The sequence below is a fragment of the Malurus melanocephalus genome, unplaced genomic scaffold (genome assembly GCF_030028575.1).
Source record: "Malurus melanocephalus ecotype Western Australia unplaced genomic scaffold, MMel_1.1 scaffold_53, whole genome shotgun sequence".
NCBI classification, from domain to species: Eukaryota; Metazoa; Chordata; class Aves; order Passeriformes; family Maluridae; genus Malurus; species Malurus melanocephalus.
This window is the reverse complement of record NW_026623285.1, coordinates 2854034-2870032: the sequence shown is the minus strand read 5'-3', so window position 1 is coordinate 2870032 and position 15999 is coordinate 2854034. Positions and strand designations below refer to the sequence as shown.

Genomic DNA, 15999 nt, shown 5'->3' with positions numbered 1-15999 from the left:
TACCCTCATTGTTGCCCTATTCAAAAACCCATTTTCAGAAGATATCTCTTTTTCTCAATTAAGCCATTCAAAAACACGGACATAAGGAGAATGAGTCTTCCCAGCTAATGATATGTTTCGGGTTAGTATCTTCCTACCCTGCAATACAGGCCTTTTGTCTTCATTAAGGATTTAGAATGAGAAATATGCTCTTAGTCAAATTAGAAAAAAAAAAATACAACCCACGCTTCTGTAGCAGACCACATGAATGACAGCAGGAGGCAGAGCATACTGGAGGCAAGTAGCAGTGGGAGAAAGGAAATGGGAATTGGCTCTTGCTATTTAGAAGTCACAATTTGAAATGCCATCAGATGACTTTTCTATCTGCCTCTCCACCTGTCCCTGCSCCAGCACCTGTTCCTCCAAATGATGCATGCTAAAGTCAAGGACTAGAAACGATGAGACATTCGACAACCCAAAATTCAGTGCAGAGGAGCTGTTCACTGTGTATCCCACTCCCATATCCTCCYGTTTAGTGACACCAGGAAAAATGCATTTCAGGGGCTGTAACACACAGCCCTCAAACAAAATACTGGAGGTACCATATAGCTTTCCTCCCATGCTGTTTCAAACCTTCTATAAATGAACCATCTTTCAGAAAATCCTGCTTACGTGCCTTCTTTTGTCTCTTAGCCAAATTCAGAGGCTGGATGTTCTGACCTTGGTGTGCTTTTGTGTASACATCAAAATTCATGCTTTTTATAYCAGCACTGTTAGGGTGTAATACCTACACAATGAAGAAACATTTTCCACTTGGGGGCTCTATTTGTTCAAGTGGGCTTTGAAAGGAGCACTTCCATCTCATAAGTAGACACTGTATGTTGATAAAGGCAGGCATTTCCAGYTAACTTACAATAAAAAAACATTTCACTCTTAACTTATAAAAACTTATAAAAATGTGGGACTGGCCGTGAGAATTTTTTTGTGTTACAGCATCTATCTCATGTGGTCTGTATTGAAAGGAAATCATGGAGAAGGCTGCAGCACTTTCAATATCAACACATGTTACTTGGAAACCTCTGCTCCTTGGTTAAATGTATTTCATTTTCCTCTCCCCTCATTATATTTTTTGGCTAAAACATGGTCAGCAATTTCCCACAATAGCTTCAGACCATGCCGAGTTTATGGATTTGCACATAATAATCTAAATAAATTCTGAATTAAAACAAAAGAAGGAGTATCACATTAATCAGTTTTAGTGTCTGAAAGAGCCAGGCAAGAGGGAAATGCCACCAAGGATCCTTAAGGCGCATTTGCCCTTTCTCCTCTCCTCTAAATGTACATATCTATAATTGGAAGAGAGGGGTCTGAACTGTCCCCAAGGGGTGGAAATAAAAAGAACTGTCCAAAAGCCTGACAATAGGTGGAGGGGAGAAGGCTATGTGWGTAACCTCAGTTTCCTAAGGCAAGAAGCAATGTAAATCTTACGTTGACTTAAATATCACAGAATAGAATCAAGACAAACAATTGTAGAATTTATTGCAAGAAAGAGAAAAGAAAATCCCAACCTTGCATTTTCTAGTCCACCTCCCTACCAAAGCAAGGTTGTACGTTTTTTTAGTGCTTTCTGAAGTCTAATTTTAGACGTCCCAAATAATGTGGCTTTTATTATTTCCCTTGGGAAGCACTTTCCCAGTCAAATAACTCTTTCAGTTCAGATTGCCTGACACACAGCCTAATTTCYCCTTCTCTTAATTTGATCCCATTTGCACTCCACTGCAGATGACTCTACCTTGTTCCAAGCAAAATAGTTTCTCCTACTGCTCAGCATCAGCTTTGTGRAATATAGGAATTGTAATTCAAAAGTACATTTACAAGTATTTGTTCTATTTTTTGAGTTTTTTACCTCTCACAATTCTGTGAACTTCTTGTCAGTCAGAGATTATTACTCTTCTCTGATCTCAAAACAACTGGTCTTCTTTTGTTCTGTTGGTAAGGATAATTCAAAACCCGGTAATTTCAGGTGTCACAGATTGTTCCTTGCATGTTCTCATTGTGTGTGCTTGAATAGCAGCCGGGTTTAAGAACCAGATTGCAGTCATCAATGTAAGGACTCAAGCTCCAAATTCCTGAAGGCCCAAATAAAGTCTTCACCCAGAYTTTAATTTTGAAGTGTCAGACAAGACAGAGGAGGTGCAGATCTTTCTTCTTCATGGACTGTTCTCTCAGTGTTGTACTGGATTTGTCTGTGGAAAACTCAAAACCCCTGCCTAAGTTTTATGTAGCTTTGGTCTCACTTTGCCCAGACGTGCACAAACTCTGATCCAAGTGCTTCCCAAAGGTCCCCTCCTAAAGTGTCACTGCCACAGCCACCGTGCTGGGCTCACACTAAAACAAAGTCCTGCTGGGAGCAGAGAGCCACACTAAAAAACAGCGGATTTTGGACAGCAGGACACACATCTCCTGCCACACTGACACTCAGCAGAACCAYCACAGGTGTGYCTGCAAAAAATATTCCAAAATATCRTCACCCATCATGGAAAGGACAGGCATGAAACAGCTGTATGTTCAATTTAGTACATATTGTCTAGAAGGAGAAAAGACAGATGGGAAAAACATCACAATTTATCACACATAAAACATCACAATTACAAAAACATCATTATTTAATGTGCATAATATGCATTTATGCACTAAAACAACTCWTAACTAGGGGTATTTTTTTAAATGGCTAATGCCTTTACGTATTTAGGTATTATAGTCATTAATAAGAAACAACACATTTGGAATTGAAAATTTGACCCTTTATAAACAAATGGGAGAAACGACTGCACAGTAACTGATTCATTATTCCTGGGTTTGCAATCACTGCAGCTGCACCCTCTGAAATAGGTAATTCAGCTTTGGGGAAATGTATAGGTTTTTTTTTCCTTCAAAGGAAAGGCTGGGGTAGGTATTTCAAAGGTGTGCAGGAAAGCTTATCTATAACATTGGTCGTATTTTCTTGATTAAAAAGTGAAGAAAAAAGGTAGACCACAAACTGGTTTTATCTTTTAATCAACCTTTATATAATCAAAAATGATTTCCTCATTAAYGGTACTGTTCTGAGTTACAGCTTTTTAATCCTTATATTTCAACAGAAAGCTCACATAATTTCAAAATTACATGTGAAAAAACAGCATCAATAACCACCTGCTCAACTTTCATGATCTCAAAAGATGACAATTAGCATAATCRTGTCCCCATTTGCTCCTGTGAAACACAGGAGAACAGCTAAAATCACTGGTATGAGCAGTCCACAGATCTTTTAACGACAGTATAACACMTGTAGATACAGGGAAGATGAAAAACAGAACAGTAGATGTGTGTTACACAGAACAACTTTCCTGCTGTCACTATCACACAACTGGGAAAGACTTGGAAAAAGCTTCTGTTTGGAATGAGCTAGTCTAGATTCTAATTTTAAGAGAATCAAACCATTTAATTTTTAAGTATTAGATAGTACATTTTTACATTTTTTTTTGTTTTTAGGGTGTGAATGGCTTCTTGTGTTTAGAGAACAGAACAAGGAAGAATTGAGGCAGAGCCTCTGAATATCCTGTCTCTTTTTTGCCCTGCAAAGATAGACCCATTCACAACAGAGCTGATAGTCTCTGCTACATTTGAGACATTTAAGAACTGTGCAGAAGTGTCRAGTCAAACTGTTAGGACCTTCATTTACAGCAGAAAAGCAAATACCCTTACACATACCCAAATACACATATCCATCTTACTGTACATCCATTAAGACTTTCACATGTATATTCTTATGGCTGACTAAGRAAACTCCAGCCTTTCACCAGCTCCTAACGGCTGTACACCTGAATTGCATACAAGAGAAATTTCCACTCTCAGTCATCATTTACATCACTGCAACTAAAGGCAGAATCTGGCTTTTTCARTTCCACTGGAAYGTGCAAACCTTAATGAAGGGCTCTTTCTCCATTAAATAGCTGATGAAACACTTCTAAGCAGCATTTGTCTACACAGGGTCTGTAGGATTGTCTCACAGCACGTAACAGTATCCTGAATTTAAGCCAAGGACTGTAAGTTCTCCTCAGCTTGGACTATTTCCACCAGGCTTAATGCAGTTAAGGGCTGCTTCCCCTTTCTGCCTGAAGAAAACCCAGCATGACTCTTATTCTATCAGATGCCTGATAAAATTGCCACAAACTGTCCAGGTCTGACCCAGCAGAGACTACAGGAATCTGGAGACGCCTTTCTTCCATGTGTGCTGTGGGCAGATCTCTGCTGGAGTCCGTATGGTGCTGAGGCCAGAAATTCCAGTGCTATGCCTTGACAAACCTCCCTTCAGAGGCAAAGCTGCACAGATGACTTCACATCCCTACATATGATTATTGCAGGGTGTAGCTTCCTCTGCTCCATGGGGATCTGTCATAGGAGACTGATTGTAACAGGGCAGAAGAGAATTCATCATCCTCTTTTAAATAGGGAGTAAGAGAAAAGAACAACACATACAAAGAAGAAATATGTTGTGCCTGTTGTAGTGTTAACTTGAAGTTAAGAGTCCAAAGACAAATAAGGCAAATTAGAAGTAATTAGGACTTGCACAAAGACATAACTTTTCAAAGGAAACAATTTATACAAAGGGTTTCCTTGAAATTAATACTGCATCATMCACACAAAGACAGACATGGCTTGTTTCACTGCCAGATATACAAACAATGGTGAATTTGATATACAGTCATTAGCAAAGTTAATCATTGGCCTAAGCTAAAGAAAGTGCAGCTCAGTAGAAGTTCAAGGTCACTGCCACATTCTGAAGACAACTGTTTTACTAGTCAAGAGTATCAGTGTGAGCAGCACTTGATCTCTCTGGAGGTGATTTGATGTTTCAGGTTAACATTTGCACATTTTGCAGCCTCTGCTAAGAGTATTTTTGTATATTTTCACATAATTATTAATGAYATATTCTTTTATAGTTATTCATATATTTATTTACTATGATTTGTATAATACAGAGTTATTTGAAAAGTATACCTGTACACAGAATRGTTTACACCAAAAAAATTCCAAACATGGTTTAGCCAATTCCCTTAACAGAAGAAAGTTTTGCTTTCCAATTAGGTAGCTAGCATCAAAATGAAAAATGCAAACAAGGCAATATTCAGCATCTTGCTCTTCTATATTTGCTACAGACAGCTTAAACCCTGTTTCRAAATGCCAGTCAAGTGAAAAGAATTTGCAAACATGCGTATCGGAAGACTAGAGTACTTTAAAAATCCAGTTCTTAAATAATTCTGAAATTTCCCCTTTCAACCACATGAYATTTTATCAAAGGTCCTATTCTCACAGCTTTACATCTTGAAAAGATAAATTTATAGAAACCTGTATGCATGCCACATCAGGCCAATAGCTACCAGCTTAAGAAACAGTTTAATACTGGCAATGCAAGGAAAATAAATTTTGCAATTGAATGTGCACCATTCTTTCCTACAATACAGTATGAGGCCCCAGCATGGCCTGTGATCACTGCATGTGATAAGGAGAATTGTCTTTCATGAGGGATGTAAAACACAATGATCTGGTCACCTGCAGGAAGAAGTTGCCAGGGAAATCCTCACCTCAAAGGAAGAATGAAAAGCTTTGAGTCTGGTTTTCAGGGAAGTTGTGACTACTTAATTTCCATTTCAAATCAATTTCCAGGGGTAAAAACATTAKCCCTAACAGCCTAACAAATTAAACWATAACATCTGAACATGTTTATTCATTCTCACTTTCATGACCTTTTCTGTCCATCCTGTTGAAGGTGCTGTCCCATTTTGATGGCATAATTGRTAGCTTCATGTCAGATGTCCTTTACACCAGGTAAATCTTCCATACATACAAGTACATAACTGTAAACTCCTATGTTATTAAGGAAGCCTTGCTATGCTACCATAATATTGTATTTTTGCTATTTTGACTAATTCATTGTTCTGAAAATATAATGTTCAATGTGTACTTAWTGCCCCTTACCTGTCAAAGCTGATATAAAACTTCCTATATGCATAAAGGTGCAAATATGCTTTCTTGTACAGAAAATTGTTAGCTGTTTTTAAAGGCATTGCATAAAGTATCTAGCTCCAAATTTACAGCCATTTACTCAGGACAGTGATTTTACTTTGTACAATGAAYGACAAATTGCAGTCATTTGCAATTGCAACAAAACAAAAATCCCTGACACAAAAGATGTTTTGATTTGTAGGCCGAGTTCTGACTTGTTAATAAAACAGAATCCTCAGAAAAAAAAAAAGAGTCTTAAATTGAAGTTTCAGCCCTTTGACTTATTAAAGGACTTCATCTATAATTCCTTGGGGAAGTCATTATATTTAGAGAAGAAATTGTGATTGATACCCACYTGTATATGTCATAAGCAATGAACATCATGAACTTAAAAATCCTCAACTTACATTGAGGATTCAACTCAATGAAGAGTTCAACTGATGAAGAAGGAAAATGATTCTAGGGATTAAATGTCAATAGAAGATTTTTTTTTATTTTTTGCATTTGTATCAATCATAGACACAAAGGAGAAAAGCTCCCAAGTATACTTTCAGTATTGCTACCATTGGACCAATCAGGGTAAAGATGAGGACTTCCTTATTTCCATGAATTCTGCAGTCAAGTTTTACACTGGTTTGGGACTCCAGCTTTCACTTTAACCAGTCTGGATTTGGCCGTTCCTCTTTCTGTATTTCATTTCATGAATATTTCTCCCTTCTTCTAATGGTTTACCTGTTTCTCCATTCCCACCTTCCACTTTATTTGCCCTTGTCATCACTCTCTGCACCTGTTGCCTGCTGTTGATGTGAGGCAAGACAAAWAGAAGCTTTTCATTTAAAAGGTAGATTTGTCTGCCCTGGGAAAAGAAATATTGCACATGGTGCAAAAGTAAGTAACTCTGCCTTTGCAGCTCTTGGTACAGTTTGTTCACAGCAAACCTAAGTCCCCCCACATGGGACTGCATCATTTATCCTACTGTTAAGTCAACGTAAACTCATGATCACTTGATCCAAGAATATTTTGTACAATCCGCTCTTGCATAATTTCCTTGCTACTTAGTCATGTCAAGGCTAAAAAAGGCTTTCGTTCTGCATTAAATGCCCTGTTAGGCCCTACATCTATCACTCACACAGTACATTAGAGACAGTCTCCACCCCCTCTGCCAATTTACTCATCTAGGGACTAATCCATCTCTTATTTTTTTATGCCAAATTTTTCTTTGTTTTCAGTAGAACTGAGATCAGTTCTTTAGGGACTAACTCTGAAAGTACTTAAAAAAACAAAATCTGCAGCAACAGAAGAAACATCTCCAAYATGTGTTAAGCTGTTCACACTCACACAGCTGACCAATCAAAGCAACTTTCTGTCCAAATCCCAGGCAGAATTTGACAGACATTTTTACAGCAATTTGCATATCTTCAGGAGAAGCAAACATTCCCTATGGAAATAAGTTGCTAAAACCCYAGTCTGTTTTCCTGGTTTGTAAGCCTGGCTTGCCTTTTATGCACCTTATGATTTTCTTTATGTGTCTACTCAACAAATGCACCAGATCTATAGATTTTGAACAGATATAGTGTAATTTATTTTCTTCTTTAGCATTTAAAAAAAAGTGTTACTGACTCAGACAACAGCCAAAAACCTGTCAGGACTATTTTATACACATCAGTAGTGCTGGTGCATACATATTTTTCTCTTCACAAAACTATGCAATAGTTAAGAAAGCAATAACATAATAGCTTTAAAACAATAGGGTACAAAAGACCCCAAAAGAGACTCCTTTGTGATCCAGTACCATTTTCTGTTCTCTTTTGTGATCCAGTACCATATTCTGTTCTCCTTGATCTTCTTTTTTTTTTTTTTTTTTTTTGTTACTTACAGTAAAAATAGGAAATCATGATATAGTAACTAGAAGAAGTTAAATGATACAGCAGCCCTTTACAGACCTGTGTGTGGCTCGTGAAAGAGACCAACACAAAGGGGTTACTATCTCTAAACCTCTTAATTCACTTCATTCCTTTTACCCCTCTCTTATGAATGAAGCAGAAGCACTGCAATTTCTAGCCAACACTTCCATTTATCAAGGCAGGCATTGCAATTGCCACCAGTCCAAAGGAAGGACACAGAATATCCATTACACAGAAGCTGCAGAGCAGACACTGTTTGTTTAGTTTAGTTTTCTTAGACACTTGTAAGAGCAGGGTCAAGACTGAACAAGCGCTTTCACGCTGAATTTTCTGTTGTTATGCTTAGTGAACTTGATCTTGGAGGGACTTTTGGCCCAGTTTTTCTCCACTTTTCACTTAAGCATTTATACTGTAGTTATAGCATAGCTGCTACATTGGTCTGGGCTGGCTACAGTGACACCATTAGCACCACAGAGAGTTATATATCTATTAGTAACAAAGGTGAAAGATGACACAGGGTCAATAATAAAGAATAATTAGGCTCTCCATGAGAGAGCCATCTTATTTGAGAGAGAGATATTTCTGGCAGTAAGATCTGTTCCAGCTGTTGTTTCCATTACTGTGGCATGAAAACAAGCTTTTTGCACCTTATGAAAATCMTTTAGCTGTTTCACATACTTTCAAAGCAATCAAAAGGCAGCTTTACAGCTCTCTTGTATGTAATACTGAATGAGTCCATGATACTCAGAAGTCAAATTAGGGTGGGCAGATTAAAAAAAATACAATTTTATTTTAAAATATAGTTTCTTTCTTTACAATCTGGAAACACCAAGGACATTTTTTTTCTGTTTGCAAATATAGCACTCTTTATATCTCTGTTCATCCTGCCTATGAAACCACCAGACAACCCTGATGCAGAATGACCACAGATAAAAAAGCAACTGTGGAGTACCATTAAGGTTTTGCTACTATAAGCCCGTTTTCAGAAAGCTTCAGTCTTTCAAAGACAGTACCTACTTTGTGTAAGAACACAGACTAATTGAGGAAGATCTATAAGAACAGTGTTAAAGGCATTCCAGAAAGCTGCATCTCAAAACTGCATAGCAGCCAATGGTAACTCAGTGTAATGTGAGTACTGAAGACTTCCAGATAAAAGACTTTACTGGCTATCGTACTTGATTATTATGTCCAGTTAGATACTAATTTCACACACACTCTGAAGAGGATAGGAATCTTTATTCTGGCACAGCAGAACCTAGCATCATTTCCCCAGAGCTTCAACTTTTCATCTAWGATCTCATTTATTAGAACTTAAATGAACTGCACAAAATACCCACATAATAATGCAGCAGATGCTCATTATCCTGCAGGATCAGCAACTTACAGAAGYAAAGGGCAAGAAAGCCAGGCTGAGTCTGTCCAGTCTCCTACTTTGCATGACTGACCAGAACTTGTCCCAGTCACAGAGCACAGAGAAGAAAAGATTCCACAAAAGCAAATACTTCTGAAAAAGTAATGTGATGCTTATAGGTGAGTTACGACTAACAAAGAGATTTCATGTCGGTCTTTTCACTGTTTTCTTCTCCTCTGAGCTAAAATATTTAAAAAATATTAATATTAATACTTAATATAAGTTAATAATTACTTTAGAAATAAAATAGTAAATTGTGTTATTCTGCTTTGGCATTCTTAATGCCTCTCTTTTAAAATGTGAAAATATTTTTCTATTTGTTATGACTAAGATATTATTTTCTGTTCAAGGACTTCTTTTCAGAGGACAGTGTTCCCCAAAATACTGACCTCATCAAGCAACAAAATTACTAAGTATAAAGGTTATCTATTAGGATTCTGTTAAGACATTCAACAAACACTGCTGACTTTTATGGTGTGGTTGCTGAGATGTGACACTSCTGTGTTTTGATTTACTGTTGAAATACAACTATTTAAATACTTTTGGCAAATTCAGATTTAGAAGTCATTGTGTACAGAGCCCAAACATTGACTGTACATTCACTACTGTAGTAACAGAAATTGAGAGGTTACAGGATCTTCATTTATATTTCCTCTTGTAGGTGCAGTAGGAGTGAGAGAAAAAAGGAGGAAGTTAGTTTTTATAATACTAAATGATCTGATAAATGCAGTCATATGTTGCCCTTTCCAGTGCAGTACAATAACAGAATCTGAATTTCAAGTGCATCTCAATCATTTTCAGGCATAGATCCAAACCAGCAATAACTTGAGCGCTGCAGCTAATGAATTAAGCATTGCATCTGCCCCTAAGCAACCGAAGCCTCTGTATACAAAGCTGATCAAACTATTYACACACCCCTGTCTTTAGAGAATATATATCCTTGATTAAAAAAGATTTTAAAAGTTTCACACTTAAATTGCAAGCCCTATTCCCTAACCCGCATCTTCTACAGAAAAAAAAAACAACTCCCACAGAGTTTTTCTGGTTATGAGTCTAACMCAGATTTTGTCATCATCATCTACAGCAAAACAGCCAAAGCAGTCTATCAGTTAAAAAAACCACACTTACACAATCTGCTTTAAGGGTCCCACACAGAGCTTCTCATATGTTATCTTGCACATGGAAGCCGGTACSTGACAGCAAAGCAGACTCAGCCTTTCCACTGCACGCAGGGCAATGTCCCGTGAGAGCCGTGGGTGGCAGCAGCGTCTGCACCGCCTGCGCATTGCAGCCGGGACACTGTTTTGGGTCACAGGTTCACGCAGTGAACRGGAACCATCCCCACGCACACATACCTAACAAGCGTCCCAGCTCCGTCTGCCATCACGGAATAAACTTGCATTCATTTCCTTGATCATCTGCCCSGTGGCTTGCCTCTCAGCACAAAGCATGCGAGCTGAAGATGTTAACATTGATTATACAAACACGCGTTGTTAGATAAACAGGAACTTGTGCTGGATATACAGATGGAGAAACTGAAAACACTGATTTTATCAGGAAGCAGTTCAACGACTTGATTCATGCAGCGTGCATGCTAACAGGTATCACTGCTATCGCRATTTCAGCAATATGTCACTGTCTGAATCAGCAGGAGCACTTGCGGACTTTAATCCACCAATCCAGACTGCCCCGAGACCGTTCTGTGTGGAAATCATCAACCCTTTTCTTATATTAATATTTTCTCTCCTAAATCGCACTTATTTTGCTGTCTTTCAGAAATCTTGCTTAATAACATTGTGCTTTCAGAACCAAGCAAAACAAAGGCATGCTGGTCTCCCGTGTCCTCCCCACTCTCAAACTCCTGAATTTTTTGAGTGACACAAGCCCACCCTCCTCCACACCCCAGAGATGCGGGCTGTCACATAAAACACCATCTCTATGCCCTTGCAAACTCGAGCATATCCAAAGAGAAATAAAAAACCTGCTTTCTACCCTTTACTAACACATTCCCTGCCGCTCTGCAATAGCACCAATGCGAAAGTCACTAGATTTTAGTCTCAATTTTATCCATGCTAATTTCTATTAAACTCTTAAGAGCTTCTTTCCAACATTCCTCCAGCATTCACCCTCCAATATGTTCGTAAGTATTTAATACACAGTAGCTTTTACCTGAGCTTTTAGCTCAGCCCCATTTTTTCAGCTGACCTATTCCAGCACATCTCCTTCAAGGACGAGAACTCGGGGGAAAAAAAAAAGTTCTTGCCATCCACCACCGCCTGAAAACAACCCGTGTTGCTCTGCTCGACAAACCAGGAGCAGCACAGCGCACAGCCCGTTCCCGACCTGCCGCCGCGCTTCCTCCTCCGCCGCCGGGAGTCCCCGCATCCCGGGGGGAGCGGTGTCCCGGTCACCCCGTGCCCTCGCTGCCCCGCCGGCCGGACGCTGCCYGGRGCCGGGGCCGGGGCTGAGCCGCGGTACGAACTTTGTCCGCCGAGTCGCCTGGGCCCCGCGGCGCGGGGGGAGCCCGGATCCGGACCCGGCCCCAGCGGCGACCGAGGGCCGGCTGCGGCTGCCCCCCCTGTGACCGAGGCTGTGAGAGGACCCGGGGATCCCCCAGCCCCGCTCCGCGCCCCTCCGCGCCCACCTGCTCGGCTCCGGTGCCGTCGGGGCCGGGGCGGCTCCTCCCGGGCAGAGGGCGCCAGGTACGGCGGCCGCCCGTCTCCCCTGCCGGGGGGCGGGGGAAGGAGCGCAGGGATCTCAAGATCCTGAGGGGAAAAAGCCCGCCCCAGTCTTCMCGAGGGAATAAAAACAAATATGTGTATTTAAAAGTAGCAGTTTCACACGCATAGACACACGTACACACCCCGCCCACCCGCGGGCCCCACTTTCCATCCCCACCCCTGGGAGCGCGGCGGCTTTGGTGCGAGGGTGAAGTCCGGCTGCAGCCGGGCGCACCCACCCACATGCTGCTGCTGCCTTGGCAGAGACAAAGCTATTTTTAAAAGCCCACGTGGATGCCACAATTCTGCCCCATGGCACGGAAAAAAAGATGGCCCTACTCTGTTCCCCTGCCCAAACACATCCACCTGCCAAAACACTTGTGCCCAGCAGCGCTGTGAGGGCCTTCTGCTTGGAGCTGCCTGGGTATGCTTGTGTTTTGTACCCCTGATAATGCACTAGAAGTATCTGGGCAAAAAACAAACAAAAAAAAACCCCACCTTGTTTTCTTCTGGATTTATTCTATTATTTATTTATGCTTGCAGATGGGAATGTTAAGGTCTCGCCCAATGAGCCTTCCATGTTTCCATCAGGACAAGGGAGCTGCAGTGGAGCAGCCTCCCAAATAGCTGGAGGAATGGGGCACCCCCAGTTTGTCATGCACAAGTGCATCAGGAATGAGGATGATGATGAATAACTTAAAAATCATAATGTGGGTTCTGGTCTGCCTGGCTGGATGGTGTTTTGGAAAACAAAAAGCCTTTGGATGGCGTTTTCAGGTGGCTGAGAGTCAGGCCCATCTTCACTGGATTTGTCTGGAAAACCTGTTTTATTGTAAAAATGTAAACTGGGGTTTTTCTTTGCCTTGCTCACTCATCAAGCAGTCCAGACAAATCAATGTCACTGGACCTGAATGATGGCAATGWCAKCCTGAGATTGGTGGAAAGTCAACAWTGGGCTGTTGAGGCCCTTCKGCTCAYCAGGGCAGGGGCACAAAAATCAGTGGTCTAAGTCTCCATGTCCTGTCTGTCCAGAGGTGTGGTTTTGATTAATTATTCTGAAAGTATCCCCCTGATTGCTTGACAGACGAAATAATTTTCAGTCCTAAGTAACYGCCTCAGTTGCTTCCACAGCAGTCAGGCAGCTCTAAACCCTTTTCCAGCTGGTTACTAGCTAGAACTTCAAAGCATGAAACAAAGCCAAGAGGGTCATAGGTAGTGCCCCAGAAAAATCAAAATGTCAGCATTTACTTATTAAAAATGTATATAATACCACATTTGAAAACTGCTTTCATTATTCATGCAAATTAGTCTCAGTGAGACTTGATTTTAGATTGCTAATGCTGTAATGAACTTTGTCCACCTTTTGGATTAGATAGAAAAGGAACTTCAGAGGAACAAACTGCAAGACCTGCAGGAAAAAAAATGGTTTCTCTCCGTTTCTATGACTTTTATTCAATTTTATTTSTTTCACTTCTCAACAAGGTCCACATAATGACTGCAGAATTTGTCCAGTGCAGCAGCAACCATTTCCACCTGTGGGGCTGGACTGTCCCAGTACAAAGTTTRCACACTGGTCTGGTCAGAAACAATCAGCTTTTCCTGTGGTACCTTGTTTGTCCTCATTCAGTATGCAGCAGTAGGTGTTATTTGGCTAGTTACAGAAACCTGTTGTGCATTAGATTTCATTCAGAGACTCCTACAAGACTGCACACCTGGGAGTTATGAAAGTCTCCTCTTCCTGCTTTGTTTTTGGGARATGCAAATGAAAAGGGACAAGGAAAGAGGTGCTCCCTTTCTCATGCTGAATYAGAAGGAAGGTGCCTCTGGAGTGCACAGTGGAAGAGGGCAAAAGCTTCTGTACAAACTACAAGGAATTCTGTGAGGGTCAGTGCCCTGAAACCCCCATTTGTTCTGGTTCTCTACATGTAATTCTCTATCTCCTTCTCCTCCTCCCTATTCTCCTCCTCCTTCTCTTCCTCCCAGCTGTATCCAAGATCACAATAAGAACAGTGCAGCAGGAAAAAAACTGACTCCAAATTATCATATAGGATGTACTTTTCCTGTGTTTTATTGTCTACCAATTTAAGACAATTTGAAGTATTTTTAGTACTGAAAACTTACGTCAAACATATTTGTAGCTAACACTGATACGTTTTACAATGCATAGCCATAAATGCAATTTTATTTTCCATACATTTTGTCTGCATAACTATTGAAAATGATGCTATGTACTGCAATTATATTTTTACTTTGGACAAATACATTTTAACATGGATAAAACAATACATCAATTTCTTTAGAAAAGGAGAATCTCTGTATGTGTCTTAGGCTCAAGTTCTGGTTCCCTGTAGCTCCTTGGTACCATTTCACAAGCAACTGTAAGAATTATTTTGGGTTCTGTCACAGGCTGGGAACATGTCTCTGAGGTCAATCTGGAGAGGACTTTTTGAGTGGCTGTGCTGAGGAACATTACAGCCCTGGTCTGTCATCTTTTTTATTTCAGAACAGATAGCTGATACTTCTACATTTCTTTCCTTTGCTGTGCCCTGCACAGCTGAACCCCAGCTGAAGGTATCTTCAGCCTTGACAGACTTAATGAGGAATTTTGCACCCTTCCATTCCTGGTCCTGGCCCTTCTGCTGAAAGCAGAATTCATTATGAGTCTATAATTYCTAAAACATTACAAAAGTGTAGTCTAACAAGAGTACAAGTGAATGGCAGGATAAATGTAACCTGGAACAGGAGGAAGCAGAATCTCTGTRTTCCATACCAAGAAGTCATGGCCAWTAAAGACATGAAYGGCCTGTGGTGAGCTGCTACAGTATCTGATGGAGAGTGAGAGAAATTTCATTTTGATTAATAATTTTTTTACTACAAACAAATGAAAATTAGAACAAAACCCCGCATGTAACTTCATAGGAGTTTCCTCCTGTTCATAACTTGYTCAATCCTAGATGATGATCATTCTTAACAAATATATAATTGACCATTTTTTGTTAAAAATACCTTTCTACACGAAAAGTGTGTTTATGACACTGTCATCTTTAAGACTCCTCAAAATCCCACACAAAAAAAAAAAAAAAAAAAAGACCACACAAAAAAAAAAAAAAGAAAAATACCTTAAATAAATGAAACCACTAAAAAGGAGATAGCGTGTCCCAAACAGAGGAAGAACCAGAACATTTTGGTGTGGTTACTGGTTTTGAGAACAACAATCTGTGAGACTTTGCTGGCATGTGTCAACATAAATACTTGCCAAGGAGGTGCTTATACTTATCCTAAGTACTTACACTYCTTTTCCCCTCCAGACAATGTAAGAAAAAGCTGAAAATCTTCTTACAGCATTTGTGCCTTGGTATTTTGAATAAGAAGCACATGTAAAGATTTCCAGTCACAACTGAACACAAACAAAAAATACATAACTTTAACACACAAATAAAAARCAACCTTAAACTGCAATCAAAGCTAAAAGCATCTCAGAAAATACAAATTGGTTTGTATTTGCCTTTGTTTATGCATGCATTTTTTAAAACATAGCAAAAATACCCAGAGGCCAAGGCATTTGTGAATGATGTAAAAAATATATTTTGCATAAAAATGCATGGAACTTAGAAGCTTAAGAGCAAAAAAAAAGTTTCTTACATTCAGGGTACCATTTGATTACACTTCTTAATAGCTTTCAGCRTTTGAAAATTGTTGCAATAACGGTCTCAGCCATTGTGTTTGATGACTTTGTTAGCTTTAGAGCTAACACAATTAACAGAGACTTTCCTAYGTGAGAGTAGAGATATTCCCATATATTTGTCTCCAAATATTTACCTTTCCCTTATTATTGGTACAGACTCTCCTTTCCACAGAGAGTTAATAGTAACTCAAAACTTTAGTTTCATCTAATACGTTTTAGCAAGAAATTCCTAAAAGTGCATGAATTACTTGTTAC

The 15999-nt window shown here is 39.8% G+C and overlaps 1 protein-coding gene across 3 annotated transcripts in view; it reads right to left on the bottom strand.

Annotated features, from left to right (window-relative positions):
- WIPF3 (WAS/WASL interacting protein family member 3) overlaps positions 1-12633 on the bottom strand; it is a 35589-nt gene extending 22956 nt beyond the window's left edge. Inside the window, exon 1 of one of the 3 annotated variants that reach the window (XM_057365521.1) lies at positions 12558-12633. The gene's annotated coding sequence lies outside the window, so the exon portion shown is untranslated. Of the gene's footprint in view, positions 1-11508; positions 11573-11983; positions 12150-12557 lie in introns of those variants that run through there. The other 2 variants (XM_057365520.1, XM_057365522.1) reach the window with 2 other exon arrangements.
- Positions 12634-15999: the final 3366 nt, after the last annotated feature.